This window comes from Protopterus annectens, chromosome 4.part0 (assembly GCF_019279795.1).
Source record: "Protopterus annectens isolate FY-2018-M chromosome 4.part0, PAN1.0, whole genome shotgun sequence".
Classification (NCBI taxonomy): Eukaryota; Metazoa; Chordata; order Ceratodontiformes; family Protopteridae; genus Protopterus; species Protopterus annectens.
This window is the reverse complement of record NC_056733.1, coordinates 923,111,489-923,126,635: the sequence shown is the minus strand read 5'-3', so window position 1 is coordinate 923,126,635 and position 15,147 is coordinate 923,111,489. Positions and strand designations below refer to the sequence as shown.

The 15,147-nt window shown below is 47.9% G+C and overlaps 1 protein-coding gene across 2 annotated transcripts in view; it reads right to left on the bottom strand.

The window, feature by feature from the left end:
• The window catches only part of LOC122799678 (coiled-coil domain-containing protein 9-like), a 784,040-nt gene that overhangs the window by 592,348 nt on the left and 176,545 nt on the right, over positions 1-15,147 (bottom strand). The gene's annotated exons all lie outside the window — the stretch shown is intronic.

The following is a 15,147-nucleotide window of genomic DNA, read 5'->3' as shown; positions in this document are numbered from 1 at the left end:
GTGACTTTAAAAACAGAGAGAATCACAGATTAAGAATTTTTGTCCTGACCATCCAACTCATCAGCACTCTGCCTGTGTTCTATATGCAAGTTATTAGACTTGTGTTTTCTCTTAGTCCAATCATTCTAGTCTAATCTTTCTAGTCTCTAGCTATTTCTAAGTGTTTTTCTGTGATGTCAGAACTGTACTACTGAATTATTTTAAGTATTTCCCTGTGATCTCTGAACACTTGACTAGCACTGTGTAGTAAGAAGTATTGTCTTGTGTTTTTATTATTAAATATTTTAAAACCTTTCAGATGTGGCTGTTTTGTGTAGAGATAAGTTAAGCTCCAAGAGTACACTGCATGTATCTGGGGATCCCGTACCAAGTGACGCTAATAAGCCTTGACTGTTTAGTTACACTACCAATTGGATAATATTGCACAGTAATAATTGGACACCCTTTTAAGGGCCTTTTAGTAGCTGATCAATATTAGCTGGGTGGTGGCAGTGATTTCTACCATATACTCTGGGTAAAAGGGGCACAGCTGGAGAACCTGTGCCAGCCTTCCCCAGGAGTGTCTGTCTGGTTGTATAAACGTATCTCAAAGTGTGTGCGTGCGTGTGTGTGTGTCATCTACTTGGGCAGGGACACAAAGCACTGGCTGGACAGAGAGGGTGCTGGAGATTTTAGCTTGCCCAGCTGGCTGAGATCTGGACCCTATAGCTGTGCCAGTGGGGAGTCTTACTGGGGACCTGGAGAGCAAGGGAGCGACCAGCCCCGGACTGACTGTGAGCTTTGTGTGCTCTTAAGGGAAATTGCACTTTACTGTGTGTATTTGTTATCCTTTCCTCCTATACGAGATGCCCCTCACTGGTGTTGGTGGTGAGGATTGAGGCTCCTTTGATTGCTGGGCCAGGGCACGGGCGGCAGGGGTGGGATATCCACATCACATATTAATTGGCTGGCAAATACTAATTGGTGTAGTGGTGTGGGTAGAGTGAATCCCTGCAGCTTTTGTACAGTGAGCTTTGAAGGTGTTTTGTACTAGTGAATACTCCAAAGTTCAGATCTCAATTGTTTTATTTCTTTTGTTAGCTTAGTCAGTCAGGGTGAGCAGGCAGCATGTCAGCAGTGGAATATGGAAAGCTGACAAGGAGCCGGCTGGCAGGGATGTGCCAGGCTAGGGGACTGGTACATGGAAACCTCACCAAGTCAGACCTGATTGCAGCTTTGGTTACAGCTGCATCAGAAAATAACAACCAGGAGGACAATCAGACTGGCAGTGGAGATATAATAGACTCGGAGAATGGACAGCTCAACCTTTCTCCAGAGGAATTAAAAATCCATCTGGAGCTAAAGAAACTTGAGTTGGAGGCCAGGCATGTGGAAATAAAAGCAACTGAGAGACTGAGGCATCTAGAGGCTGAGGAGAATGAGAAACTGCTATGCCTGGAAGCTGAGGAAGGAGAGGCAGAGGCAGCATGAGAAGGAGATGCTGACTCTTTGCCAGAGTCATGGAGGTAATGGGGAAGGAAGTAACTGGACCCCAGAAGCACAACAGGTCAGTACATTTCTTCTGCATTTTAAAGAGGGGGATAATTTTGATAGTTTCATTCATATGTTTGAGAGGGTATGCAATCAGTAAGGGGTTGAACAAAGGCTCTGGGTATGGCTCCTGACCCTCTTACTCCATGGTAAAGCTATAACTGTTTTGTCAAAAATGTCCGACGTTGCATGTTTTGATTATACTGCTGTTAAAAAGCATTTGTTAGAATTGTTTAAACACCTGAAATGTATAGGAAAAAGTTTCATGAGCATAGATGCAAGGCAGACGATAGTGTGTGTGAATAGGTTGCTGAACTGAGCACTTATTTCCATAGGAGGGCGAGTGGATGTCAGGTCACCACTTTTGAAGGGCTGGCAGACCTTTTGGTGAGGGAACAAGCCCTTAGCACTTTGCCTGAGGACATGAGGATCTGGTTAGCTGACAGACAATGTGCTACTTCAGATGAGTTGGGGAGGAAGGGAGACTTACACCTGGCAAACAGGGCAGCCCTACACAGGAAAGGGACTCCCAGTACTGCTCATGGGTCTAAAGGAACCCAGGGTGGGCAGCACAGACTGCCCCAACAGAATCTGCCAGTAGCAGGGGAAGCCACTAGTCCAGGTACACATCCAGGAGCTAGGGTTTAATGTTTTGAATGCAACCAGTGGGGCCATGTGGCACATGTTTCCATGGAGGTAACATGGGGAACAAAAGGTAAGAGCCAGTAAGTGGGAAGGAAGACAAAATGCCAATAGTAGGTTGTCTTGAGACAACAGGGGTACTAAACTACCATCCTGCAGATGTCCTGAGAGGGAAGGATTTGGATGAGGCAGTACTACGTACATGCAGTTACACGCAGTCAGGCTAGGAGACAAGCATGTGGGTCTGGTAGCCTGGGGGAGACCCAGACAGACTGCATACTTTCAGCCAGGACTGGTGAGGTGGGTACTTCAGGAAGGGAGCTATCCTGTAGCAGTGAGACTGAAGGTGAACCACAGCTTCTTGGGGGGGTATTCTTGGCCCCTTGGACAGAGTGACTGCAAAGGTAGAGGTGAGTAGTAGTACCCAGGCTGACAGTGAGGCACCACTGTCAGAGGATGCCAGACTTCCTGTGGAAGGGGAGCTGGAAAGGGTTACAAGGAGAGAGTTGAGACAGGCTCAGCTCTCAGACGCTACATTGCAAGGGCTGAGGCAGGTAAGCTAGGGAGGCACCTGATTCTCAAGGAAAGGGGGAATCTGTATACTGGGACAAAGGTTTACTATACAAAGAGTGAACCTCTGAGGGAGGGCTAGAAGGCGAGAGTACAGCAGTTGGTAGTGCCTAGAGACTACCATCTGACACTTCTAGCCATAGCCCATGATATTCCCTTTGCAGGTCATATGAGCATAAAACATACAAAGAGGAGTATTATGCAGAACTTCTATTGCCCTGGAATTTCCAGAAATGTAACAGGGTATTGCAGGACCTGTGAGCAGTACAAAAGGTTGGCAAGGCAGGAGACAAGATGAGAGCTCCTTTGATGCCTTTGCCTGTGATTGAGGAGCCATTTCAGAGGGTAGCTATGGATATTGTGGGTCCTCCGAGTACCCCAAGTTCCACGGGGAAAAAGTACATCCTAGTGGTAGTGGATTATGCTACACAATACCCTGAGGCAGTGGCTTTGTCCTCCCATTGAGGCCGAGAAGATGGCAAATGCTTTGTTAGAGATTTTCAGTAGCGTAGATTTCCCAAAAGAAATACTGACTGACAGAGGTGCCAATTTCATATCAGACCTGCTGGCTTGTCTGTGGTAGTCCTGTGGGGTGAAGCACATGAAGACCACCGCCTACCATCCCCAGACTAACTGTCTTGTTGAGAGGTTAAACTCTACAATCAAGTCCATGCTACAGGCATTTGCAGATCAGTTTAAGAGGGAGTAGGAAAAATATTTGCCCCATCTGTTTGCTTACGGAGAAGTTCCAAGAATCCACAGGTTTTTCACCCTTTGAGTTGCTGTATGGGCATAGGGTCAGATTTAATTTGAGATGAGTGGGAAAGTGAGTGAGTCTCTCACAAGGAGTCTGTTGTAGCATACGTCCTAAACCTCAGGACAAGGCTCAAGGAACTCATGGGCTTGGCCCAGGAGAACCTGGCAGAGGCCCAACAGAAAAAGGTGTGGTATGACAGGAATGCTCGAGCTAGAGAGTATGCTGTGGGGCAGCAGGTAATGGTTCTCATTCCTGCCAAACACAATAAGCTGCAAGCAGCTTGGGGAGGGACCCTACAAGGTGGTAAGAAAGGTAAGTGAGGTTAACTACATGGTGGAACTGCTAGGCAGATGGCAGAGACACAAATTGTACCATGTTAACATGATGAAACCTTACCATGATAGGGAGGCCCTTGTGCTGAGCATTTGCAGTGGATTGCAGGAGGAGTCTGAGGGAGATCTGAGGATTGATCTCCTTCAGTGAGGCTCGGGCTGACACCTCAGTGGAAGGGGTAGCAATGTCCCAGCAGCTATCTCCTACCCAAGTTCGAGAGATCCGAGCAGTGCTGCAGGAATTTGGGGACATGTTCACTGGGAAACCAGGGTGCACCCACCTGGGGCAGCACCAGGTGGATACAGGACCCCAAAGGCATATTAGGCAGGCCCCTTAGAGTGCCTGAGAGAGTCAAACAGACTAAGGGAGGAGGTACAGGAGATGGTCAAGCTACGGGTGATTCAAGAGTCCAACAGTCCCTGGGCCTCCCCAGTGGTGCTGGTGCCAAAGAAGGATGGCAGCACCAGGTTCTGTGTGGACTACAGGAAATTAAATGGTCAGAGAGTCAGATGCTTACCCCATGCCCAAGACAGATGAGGCCCTAGAGCAGCTGTGTGGGACTACGTATCTTATAACTACTGATCTTACCAAGGGTTACTGGCAGGTGCCCTTGACTCTCAGTGCTAGAGAGAAGTCAGCCTTTGTGACTCCTTTTGGCTTGTATGAGTTCACAAAGATGCCCTTTGGGAGGAAGAATGCCGCAGCGACTTTCCAGAGGCTGGCAGATCGTATCCTAGCAGAAGCAGGATGGTCTGCCCTTGCTTACCTAGATGATATTGTCATCTACAGCCATTCCTGGTCAGAGCACCTTCAGCATGTCAGGGAGGTGCTGGGCACACTACAGAGGGCAGGGTTGACAATTAAGCTGAGCAAATGTCAGGTGGGTATGACGCAGGTCTCCTACCTAGGACATACAGTGGGGAGTGGTAAGATAAGGCCAGAACCTGCCAAAGTGAAAGCCACTCGGGCATGGCCTACACCTGTTACTAAAAAGCAGGTGAGGGCATTTTTAGGGACAGCAGGGTACTACAGAAAGTTCGTCCCCAGTTATAGTACCATAGCTGCTTCCCTCACAGACCTGACAAGGAAGAGCAGGCCAGATAAGGTAGTGTGTACCCCAGCATGTGAGCAGGCATTCCAGAAACTTAAAGAAGCTTTGGGAGGACCCCTATGTTAGCCAGTCCAGATTACAGCAAATAATTTGTTGTGCAGGTGGATGCTTTGAACCATGGGGTGGGGGCTGTACTTAGCCAGATTTCTTCAGAGGGAGAAGAACACCCAGTGGTTTATCTCAGTTGTAGGCTCCAACCCAGGGAGGAATGCTATGCAGCAGTAGAAAAGGAATGTCTAGCCATAGTGTGGGAACTGCAGAAACTTCAGCCTTATCTGTATGGAAGGAAATTCACTGTTATGACAGATCACAACGCCCTAACATGGTTACACAGAGCCAGCCAGCAAAATCCCAAGTTGCCAAGATGGAGCCTAGTGTTGCAAGCATATATGTCAGTGCAGCACCGCATTGGGATTAGCAATGCCAATGCAGATGGGCTCTTAACACAGGGAATGGGGTAAGGTACACTCATAGACATAACCCTCTCAAGCAGCATTTCTCAAGGGTCGCTTGAAAAACTAGCTTGAGTTCTCGGGGATGAGGGGAATGTGAAGGCTGCCAGCCTAGCCAGACAGAAAGTCATCTGTAAATATTAATGTGAACCACAGGCTTGTTGTCTTAAATGGAAAAATTAGAAGTTATGTACTCACCATAACGTTCCATCTGAGTAGGTGTATTCATTTGTCTGCAACCTGTGGGTTATGGATCGCATGGTTTACCAGCTATGGATCCAAGCTCTCAGCTCCTCCCCTCACCCATAATGCCCTGCTCTACCCTCATGACCTCAGATCGAGTTTGCCAACAGCAAGAACACCCTGAAAAGGGTAACACACCATATGCAGGAAACTGAAAGGCCAGGGGGATAGGAGGGCGGGATGGTTGCAGACAAATGAATACACCTACTCAGATGGAACGTTATGGTGAGTACATAACTTCTAAATCTGAAGTAGGAGATTCATTTGTCTGCAACCTGTGGGACAGAGTCCCCAGCTACCTGAATCTTGGCCATCATGGAAGGATATTCCGGAGCACCCAAATGATGCTCTACCCCTAGATGCAAGATCCAACTTAATAGTGGGAAATAAAAGTATGAGATGAAGCCCACGTGGCTGCTGCACAAATATCATCTAGAGGAATCCTAGCCTTAAAGGCTGCCGAGGTAGAAACTGACTGGGTTGAATGAGCGGCCTTCCTGAAGCTTGATAAGCCAATAAGATACATTGTGAAATCCAACGAGACAGAGAGACTTTAGAAATTGGCTTGCCCAAATTAAATTTAGCAAAGGAAATGAACAACTGGTCGGATTGCCTATGACCAGCCGTCCTGTTTAGATAAAATCTAAGTTGCCTGTGAACATCTAAGGAGTGAAGCTTATATTCACCTTTGTTTTCATATTTAGGAAGAAAACAGGAGGTTAATGGATTGATTAATGTTTGCTTCAGAAGCTACTTTAGGAAGAAAGGACGGGTTGGTCCTGAGGTAAACACGGTCCGGATGAAAGACCAAGTAAGGAGGTTTAGCTGATAATGCTTGGAGCTCTGAAACTCTCTTGGGTAATGGCTACTAAGAAGGCAGTCTTGAACGACAAGAATTTGAGATCTACCGTCGGTCAAGGCCTGGAGAACTAAGGAAAGGTCCCAGGAGGAACCGCTTGTTTTACAGGGGCCTGAGAAGGAAAGTACCTTTAAGGAAAATTTTACACAACTTGGCTGACATGAGTGGATTGGAGTCATGACCAATGTGATAATGTGAAATTGCCGCAAGTTGTACTTTGACCGTGGAACTGCTGGCACCATCGTTAAAAAGAGTGGTTAAGAAATCAAGCACTAAAGGGAGAGGAGCTGTGAAGGGATTCAGGCCTTGCCGCTCCGCCCACAAAGAAAACCGTTTCCACTTGCTACGGTAGACTTTCCTAGTGGACGTTTTATGAGCTGCCACCAGGATCGCCTTAACAGGGGACGAAATACCGGGAGTCCTGATCAAGAGTGGAACTGGAGCAGCCAAGCGGTCAGCTTCAGGTTGTCCAGGTTCGGAGGAGATAGGCGGGATGGATGAGATATCAGATCTGGAATGGGATCTAGAATCCAAGGGGGATTCACCGAGTGAGACCTTAGGAAGGGGAACCAGATCTGTCGAGGCCAAAACGGAGCAATGAGAATCATTCTGCACCCCACCCGAGAGGCTTTCTGAAGAACTTGGAGCATCAGAGGCAAAGGGGGATAAGCATATAGAAGACTGGGTGGCCAAGCATGCACCAGAGCGTCTCTTGGGGAACCTCCTGGAGGAGGTATCAGAGCGAAAAAACTGTCGCACTTGGTGTTTGAGGGAGAGGCAAAAAGATCGCAAGAAGGAGTTCCCCACCGTGCGAATATGCTTTCTGCTACCTGAGTATTGAGAGACCACTCGTAAGGGGTCAGAAGGGTGCGACTGAGCTTGTCTGCCAGGATGTTGGACCGACCCGGAATGTGCGTTGCTATGAGAAAGCGGTTGGTGGAGATTGCCCATTCCCAAACCCTCATGGCTTCTCGACAAAGAGGGTAAGACCTGGTTCCTCCTTGCTTGTTGATATACCAGACAACCGACATGTTGTCCGATTGAATCGCAATTGTCCCCAAGGGAAGAAAGTCTTGAAGTGCTAGCAACGCTAAGAGCACCGCTCTCATCTCTAGAACGTTGATATGCAGTAACCACGTGCCTTGGACGGTCCGGCCTGCAAAATGCCCCCCCCCACCCGAGGCGGGAGGCGTCCGTGGTCACCGTGGCGAGAGGGGGAGAAGCACAAAATGGGCGGCCTCTGTGGAGATCTGGAGAGTGAAGCCACCACAGGAGGGACCGTTTGCAAGCCTTGCTGATCGCAATGGGATGATGCATAGGAAGAGCAAGGTAAGACCACTGTACTAAGAGAGTCCACTGGAGGATGCGCATATTGAGCCTGGCGAGAGGAAGAAGTGCTATAGCAGACGCCATGGACCCTAGAGCCCTCAGGACCAACTCCTTGAACTGAACTTGAGTGGAGAATGACCCGCACCTGGAGCTGCAGAGTTTGAACTCTGTCTGCAGTGAGGAAGGCTTTTAAACTCCTTGTGTCTAACCTGGCCCCTATAAAATCTATGAACTGCGAGGGTGCTAGGTTGGATTTTTTTGTATTTATAGTGATGCCCAGACTGGGAGCAAGATGGAGAAAGGAGTCTCGCCAATAGTAGTAGATGCCTTGTTGGGGCGGTAAGGAGCCAGTCGTCCAGGTAGGGAAAAGACCTGCACCCCCTGAAGCCTCAGGTGGGCCGCTACCACTGCTAACACTTTGGTGAACACCCTGGGGGCTGTGGTGAGACCAAAGGGAAGGACCTGAAATTGGTAGTGACTGGCTCCCAGCCGGAAGCGGAGAAACCTCCTGGAGCGCCTGTCCATTAGAATGTGGTAGTACGCATCCTTGAGGTCTATGGAGCACATCCAGTGATTTTCTCCCAGAAGGGGGAGAATAGATTGCAGAGTGACCATTCGGAACTTCTCCTTGGGAACTGCCAGGTTCAAGAGAGAAAGGTCTAAAATTGGTCTTAGATCCCCCGCCTTTTTTGGCACTAAGAAGAACCTGGAGTAGAACCCTGATCCGATCTGGTCTGGGGGGACGGGCTGGATGGCTCTTTTCTTTAGCAGATGGCCAATTTCTGCCAAAGCGGCCTCCCTTTGACCGGGTGGAACGTCTGGGAGGGACTTCAATTTTGGTAGGTGACGAAATGGGATGTGGTATCCTCTGGATATGATCTGGAGAACCCAGCGGTCTGATGTTATGGACTCCCATGCCGCTAGGTGCTCCCGACTGCCTCCAGAGTGGAGCAGCCGGGCAACCCTCAGGGTTGCTCAGAGAAGGTTCTCTGGACCTGAAGTTCCTGGGAGCCCCTCTGCCTCTAGGGCCCTGTCCTCCTCTGCCACGGAAGGACTGGTTGTCCGGAGCAGGCTGGGATTGCTGCGACTTCCGGAACCACATCTTCTTCTGACCCTTTTGGTTCCTAGAATAGGGTCTCTGGGGTGCAGAGAAGCGGATTCGCAGACAGCCTGGGTCAAAGTGTACGGTTTTGCCAAAGAGGGCAGAACCATCAAAATGACACTTTGAAGGGCTCTGAGAAATCGCAATGACGGAGGCAGGCCTGACGCCTAGTGACTAGACATGGCCTTCCGTAGCATGGGAGAAGCCGCATAGAGGTATTGGTAACTGATCTAAGAGTGGCCATGCGGGTGGAGTGCAGCACTTTGTCCTCCTCCGACATGGACTCTAGAGATGCAGCGTATTCTTTAATAAGATCGCTGCATCCTAATCACGTGCCAGGTAGTTGAAGGTCGTTGAACTAAACATCCGCTTAGCGGTCCATCATCCGAGACTCCTTGCTCGGGGATGGACTGAGGACTCTCCTGAGCAAGTTCCCTCTTGGTGCAACATGACATTTACCGGAGGCCCCTTACTCCAATGGGCACGGTCAGCCGATGGACTGAGGATCCGGTCGGGCCTCTTAGGGATTGGCTCCACGGTGTCCGGTTCCTTCCACGCCCTGGTGGTAATGAGGTCCACCAGGGGTCCAAGAACACGGACTCGTCCGAGGAAGACTTGGGGCAGACATTTCCATGATGTCTCCAAATGAGACATCCTCGGGGTGACCGTGGGGAGCCTTCCCCTTCCTCCAAATCTTCCGTGAGAGACTCGGGGAGTCAATGTGCCTCCGGGAACATCCTCTGGGGGCTGTCAGAGGACTGTAACCTGTTCCAGGGGAACAGCTTGGGGCTGTCCCAAGGGCCGGATGGTGGAAGCCTGACCCAGTGCAGAGGGAGCGTGGGACGGAGCTGAAACAAGTGCTCCACTACATCAAAAGCCACCAAAGGATCCGACAATCGCCCTCGGATCCGAAGAGTGGATCGGAGCCAGGATCTGAAGGATAGTGCGCCCGAAGAGCACTGATCCCCGGATCCGGCTCAGATCCAGGCTCGAGGTCGGATCCGATGCACGGCAGGGTCGGATAAGTACTATCGGCGAACTGCTCCGAACCCGGTAGCAGGTCGGAGAAGGAGCAATTGGCTTGAAAGGGAGGCAAGAGCACTCCCATCTGCATCTGGGTCTGGATGAACCTTATCATCCAGTCCAGATCAGCGTCCGACAGGCTATAAGTTGATCTCGAAGAGGCTACCGAGGTAGGCCTTGAGTGCCTCCTTGATAGCCTCGACGGAGATCGGGTCTCCTCCTCCTCAGGTCCCGGTGAAAAACACACTGGAGACCGGGCTGGCGGGCGAAACAGAGGTCTCGATGGTGCTTCTCCCTCCGTCCCAACCAGAAACGGGAGGTTGAGTCCCAGGAGGAGGAGGGGGGAACAACCGTGGAAAAAGACCCGCCAAAACAAGCTTGGACCTCCGCTCCTTCAATGCCCTGGGGTTGAACCTTGCACAAATGGAACATCCAGATGTGAGGTGTTCAACCCCAGGGTGTGGCCATCAGCTGAGCTTATGGCCACAAAAATAGCTTTGGGCTGTTCAGACATCCCAAACTAACAACAAGTTACTATAACTAAAAAGTAAAAGTAACAACAAAATCACTCACAGGCCCAAACACACACGGAGGGATATAAACTTAAGTTTTAAACTCTAAAAAAAGTAATACAGGAGAGAAACCTACACTTTCACACAAATTTAACCAAAAAAATACAAAATTGAAGTATTTTAAACACTAATATAGCACTTAGCTGGAGAGCTGGAAAAACACAATCTGGTCACCATGGATCTGAGGTCATGAGGGTAGAGCAGAGCATTATGGGTGAGGGGAGGAGCTGAGAGCTTGGATCCATAGCTGGTAAACCATGCCGGTTCGGATCCGATATCGGATCCATAACCCACAGGTTGCAGACAAATGAATCTCCTACTTCAGATCTGCTGTTAGATGTGGAACTGCAAAAAAATGTTACAATACACTCTGCTGGCAGAAAGCTGACCAAACAAAGCATGTTGTGACCCTTTGATCTAAATCGGCTCTGGCCAGTCTAGGTGAAGACATTCTTTCTATTGTTTTAACCAAGAGTTAAATTGCTAGATTTAAACATGCAAATGTATTTTTATTGCTATGCTTCCTGACCAGCTGCAAGAGAACACAAGGAGATGTTAAGAATGTAAATGCAGTTTCTGCTAGCCTGGGAACCCAGGGAAGGGTGAAGAATGATATAATGGGAGCCAGGAATGTGATTTTAAAAACAGAGAATCAGAGATTATTAAACATTTTTGTCTTGACCATCCAACTCATCAACACTCTGCCTGTGTTCTATATGCAAGTTATCTTAGACTTGTGGTTTCTCTTAGAAATAGCTAAAAACTAGAAAGATTAGACCAAGCACTTTTTTCTGTGCTGTCAGAACTATACTACTGAATTATTTTAAGTACTTCTCTGTGATCTCTGAACTCTTGACTAGCACTGTGTAGTAAGAAATATTGTCTTGTGTTTTTATTATTAAATATTTTAAAACATTTCAACGGTTGCTATTTTATGTAGAGATAAGTTAAGCTGTGGCTGTTTTGTGTAGAGATAAGTTAAGCTCTAAGAATACATTGCATGTATATGGGGATCCTGTACAAAGTTACTCTAATAAGCCTTGACTGTTGTTATACTACCAATTGGATGATAATACTGGACAATAATAATTGGACACCCTTTTAAGGGCCTTTGAGTAGCTAATAAATATTAGCTGGGTGGTGGCAGTGATTTCTGCTGTATAGCCTGGGTAAAAGGGGCACAGCTGGAGAACCTGTGCCAGCCTTCCCCAGGAGTGCCCGTGTGGTTATATAAACTTATCTCAAAGTGTGTGTGTGTGTGTCAGCTACTTGGGCAGGGGCACGGAGCATTGGTTGGACAGAGAGGCTGCTGGAGATTTTAGCTTGCCCAACTGGTTGAGATCTGGAACCTATAGCTGTGCCAGTGGGCAGTCTTATTGGGGACCTGGAGAGCAAGGGCGTGACCAGCCCCGGACTGACTGTGATCTCTGTGTGCTCTTAAGGGAAATTGCATTTTACTGTGTGTATTTGTTATCCTTTCCTCCTATATGAGACGCCCCTCATTGATGATAGTGGTGAGGACTGAGGCTCCTTGATTGCTGGGCCAGGGAACAGGTGTCACAGTGATGTAGGATTCAAATTCATTAATGAGCTTACTGAAACTATGCAAAGTAAAGTCAGATAAAACATTAATGTGTATAAAACAAGTGCTTTATTAAAACATTAGTACATTAACCAAGTATGGGAAAAGTACAGTTTTGTACCTACCATAAATGTAGATGTTCGAGTGGTTATGCTGCTGCAGTCATCACACTTGGGTTATCTGCCATCAGGCGGTCCCACAGTCGGACCGAATTCCAAAGCCTTGGACAGGCGTCGGTGTCATCGCTTCTTCCCTGACGTCAGTGCGGCAGGGGTATAAAAGAGGCAGCAGACGCCATTTTCTTCAGTTTTTCTTGCCTCAGATGCCAGGTGCCCCCAAACTAAGAAGGCAAAATAAGAAGCTTGCAAAACATACCTTAGTGCAAAACAATGGTACTAGTTGTAAGCAAATCACCGTATAGACCTGCATCCCAAAGGTTTAAGTACATGGAGGTATAAGAAAAGGCCTTGTTAGAAAGAGGGGATGGAGGGAGGGTAACCTGGACTGCAGCAGCCCAACCACTCAAACATCTACATTTATGGTAGGTACAAAACTGTACTATGTTCATCGTGCTATGCTGCTGCAGTCATCACACTTGGGTAGAGTCCCAAAGCTATGGTTGGGTGGTAGGACCTAAACTGGGTTAGGTGCAGCTAAGATGCCCTGCAGAACTGCAGTGGCAAACCCAGATCTGGTTTTTGAGTACAGAGGAAGGTGGTAATGCTTGGTGAAGGTGTGCACTGAACTCCAGGTAGCTGCCTCCAGAATGTCCTTGGTTGGGACTCCTTGGAGGAAGGCTGCTGAGGTTGCTGTAGCCCTGGTAGAGTGAGACCCAATACTAGCAGGCACTGCTTTCCCGTGGTGTGAGTAGCAAATGCGGATGCAATGTGCTATCCATTTGGAGATGGTCTACTTTGAAATAGCCTTTCCTTCTGAGCCTGGTGCATAGGATACAAGGAGTTGGTCAGATTTTCTGAAGGCCTTTGTCCTGTCCAAACAGTAACGTAGCTGTCTGTGAATGTCCAAATAGTGAAGGAGTCTTTCTCCTTTATTCTGTGGGTTTGGATAAAAGGTGGGCAAGTGTATGGTCTGATTGAGAGCCACACTGGATACTACCTTTGGCATGAAAGAAGGGTTGGTGCGTAAAGATATTCTGTCCTGATGGAAAATGATGAAAGGTTCCACTACCATAAGGGCCTGCAGTTCTGAGACTCTGCATGCTGAGGTGATAGCTAGCAGCAGGGCTGTCTTCTATGACAAGTATTGAAGCTCTGCTGAAAAGGTTGGTTCGAAAGGAGGTAGTGTTAACTTTTCCAGAACACAATTTAGATCCCAAGTTGGAGTAGGTGGCTTTCTGGGGGGGGTCTTATATTTTTTGCCCCTCTGAGAAACTGCCTTAGCAAAGGATGAGAGAAAATGGGTGGAACCGTATTATATTGAGCTGAAATGGCTGAAGCATGGATCTTTATGGATGAGAAAGAAAGGTCTTTGTGTAGCAGCTCAGTTAGATATTGGAGTATGTGCGTAATGTTTGGGATACCAGGATTTAGGCTTCTAGCCTGGTTCCATACACAAAATATTTTCCATTTGTCTGAGTAAGCTTTTCTGGTGCTGAGCCTCCTGGCCTCAAAAATGACATTCTGGACGTCCTTTGAGAGAAGTGTTCGATAATTTAAGGTATTTTCCATGCAGCTAGATTTAAGGTCCTTAGCTGACTGAAGTATCTGCGAGTTCTGTTGGGTTAACAGCAGAGGGAATTGAGGTAAGATCCATGGAGAGCTGTGAGACAAGTTTCGTAGTAGTGGGTACCAGTGTTGACGTGGCCAGTCCGGGGCAATGAGGATCATCTGTGGTCTCTCTGATCTGGTTTTCAGTAATACTTGGGAGAGTAGAGGCAGAGGTGGGAAGGCGTAGACTGACAATGCTGTCCAAATGAATGATAGGGCATCCACTTTCCAGGCCAGGGGATGGTAAGTCCTTTTGCAAAATTTTTGTAGCTGGCAGTTGTTGGTTGAGACAAACAGATCTATGTCTGGCGGTCCCCACCTTTGAGTTATCATTGAGAATACTTGTGGGTGTAGTCTCCACTCATGAGGGTCTGTCAAATTTCTGCTTAATTTGTCTGCCAAAATGTTTTTTTTTTTTTCCTGGCAGGAATTGTGCTTGCAGTTGTACTTGGTAAGTTAATGCTGTGTTCCACAAGTCCATTGCCTGTCTGCATAGTGGGTAGGAGTGCATCCCTCCTTGTTTATGTACCACATAACTGTGGTGTTGTCCATCCTTATTAGGAGTTGTCCTGGATGCAAAAGGTCCTAGAAGGCTGTTAGTGCATTTTTTACAGCTAGCATCTCCTTTTGATTGATGTGTAGCTGCCTTTGGTTTGCAGACCATTTGCCCTGTATGCATTGTCCTGCCATGTGTGCACCCCAGGCGTAGTCTGATGAATCTGTTGTCAAGGTTTGGTTTGGTGGAGGTGCGACAAAGGGAAGGCCACTGTTTGCTTGGCATGCTTGAGCCCACCATGGACACTCTTTTTGAAGGCAGGGAACGAGAGTTATAGTTGCTTCGAGGCTGTGTCTGTGCTGGGACCATACACTTTTTAGGTACCATTGTAGTTCTCATATGTAGCCTTGCATATGCAATTAGTTGAATGCAGGATGCCATGTACCCCAATGCCTGCAGGAATTTCCTTGCAGTGAGCTGGGTAGAAGTTGCCAGGTTTTTGCTTGTCTGGCATGAGGTAAGCCATCTGGGTCGTTGTAATCAAGCTGGCACCCAGGAAAATTATTTTTTGTGAGGGTATTAGTTTTGACTTCTTTTTGTTTACTGTGTACCATAGGCAACTTAACAACTTTGTCACAAATGCCAGATGCTGTAGAAGGATGTCTTTGCTGTCCGCTTGGATCAAGCAGTCGTCCAGATATGGATAAATTTGTATTCCTCGCTGTCTGCAATATGCAATTACTGATGCCAGGCATTTTGTGAATACTCTGGACGCAGTAGAGAAGCCAAAGGGCAATGCAGAGAATTGATAATGTGTTG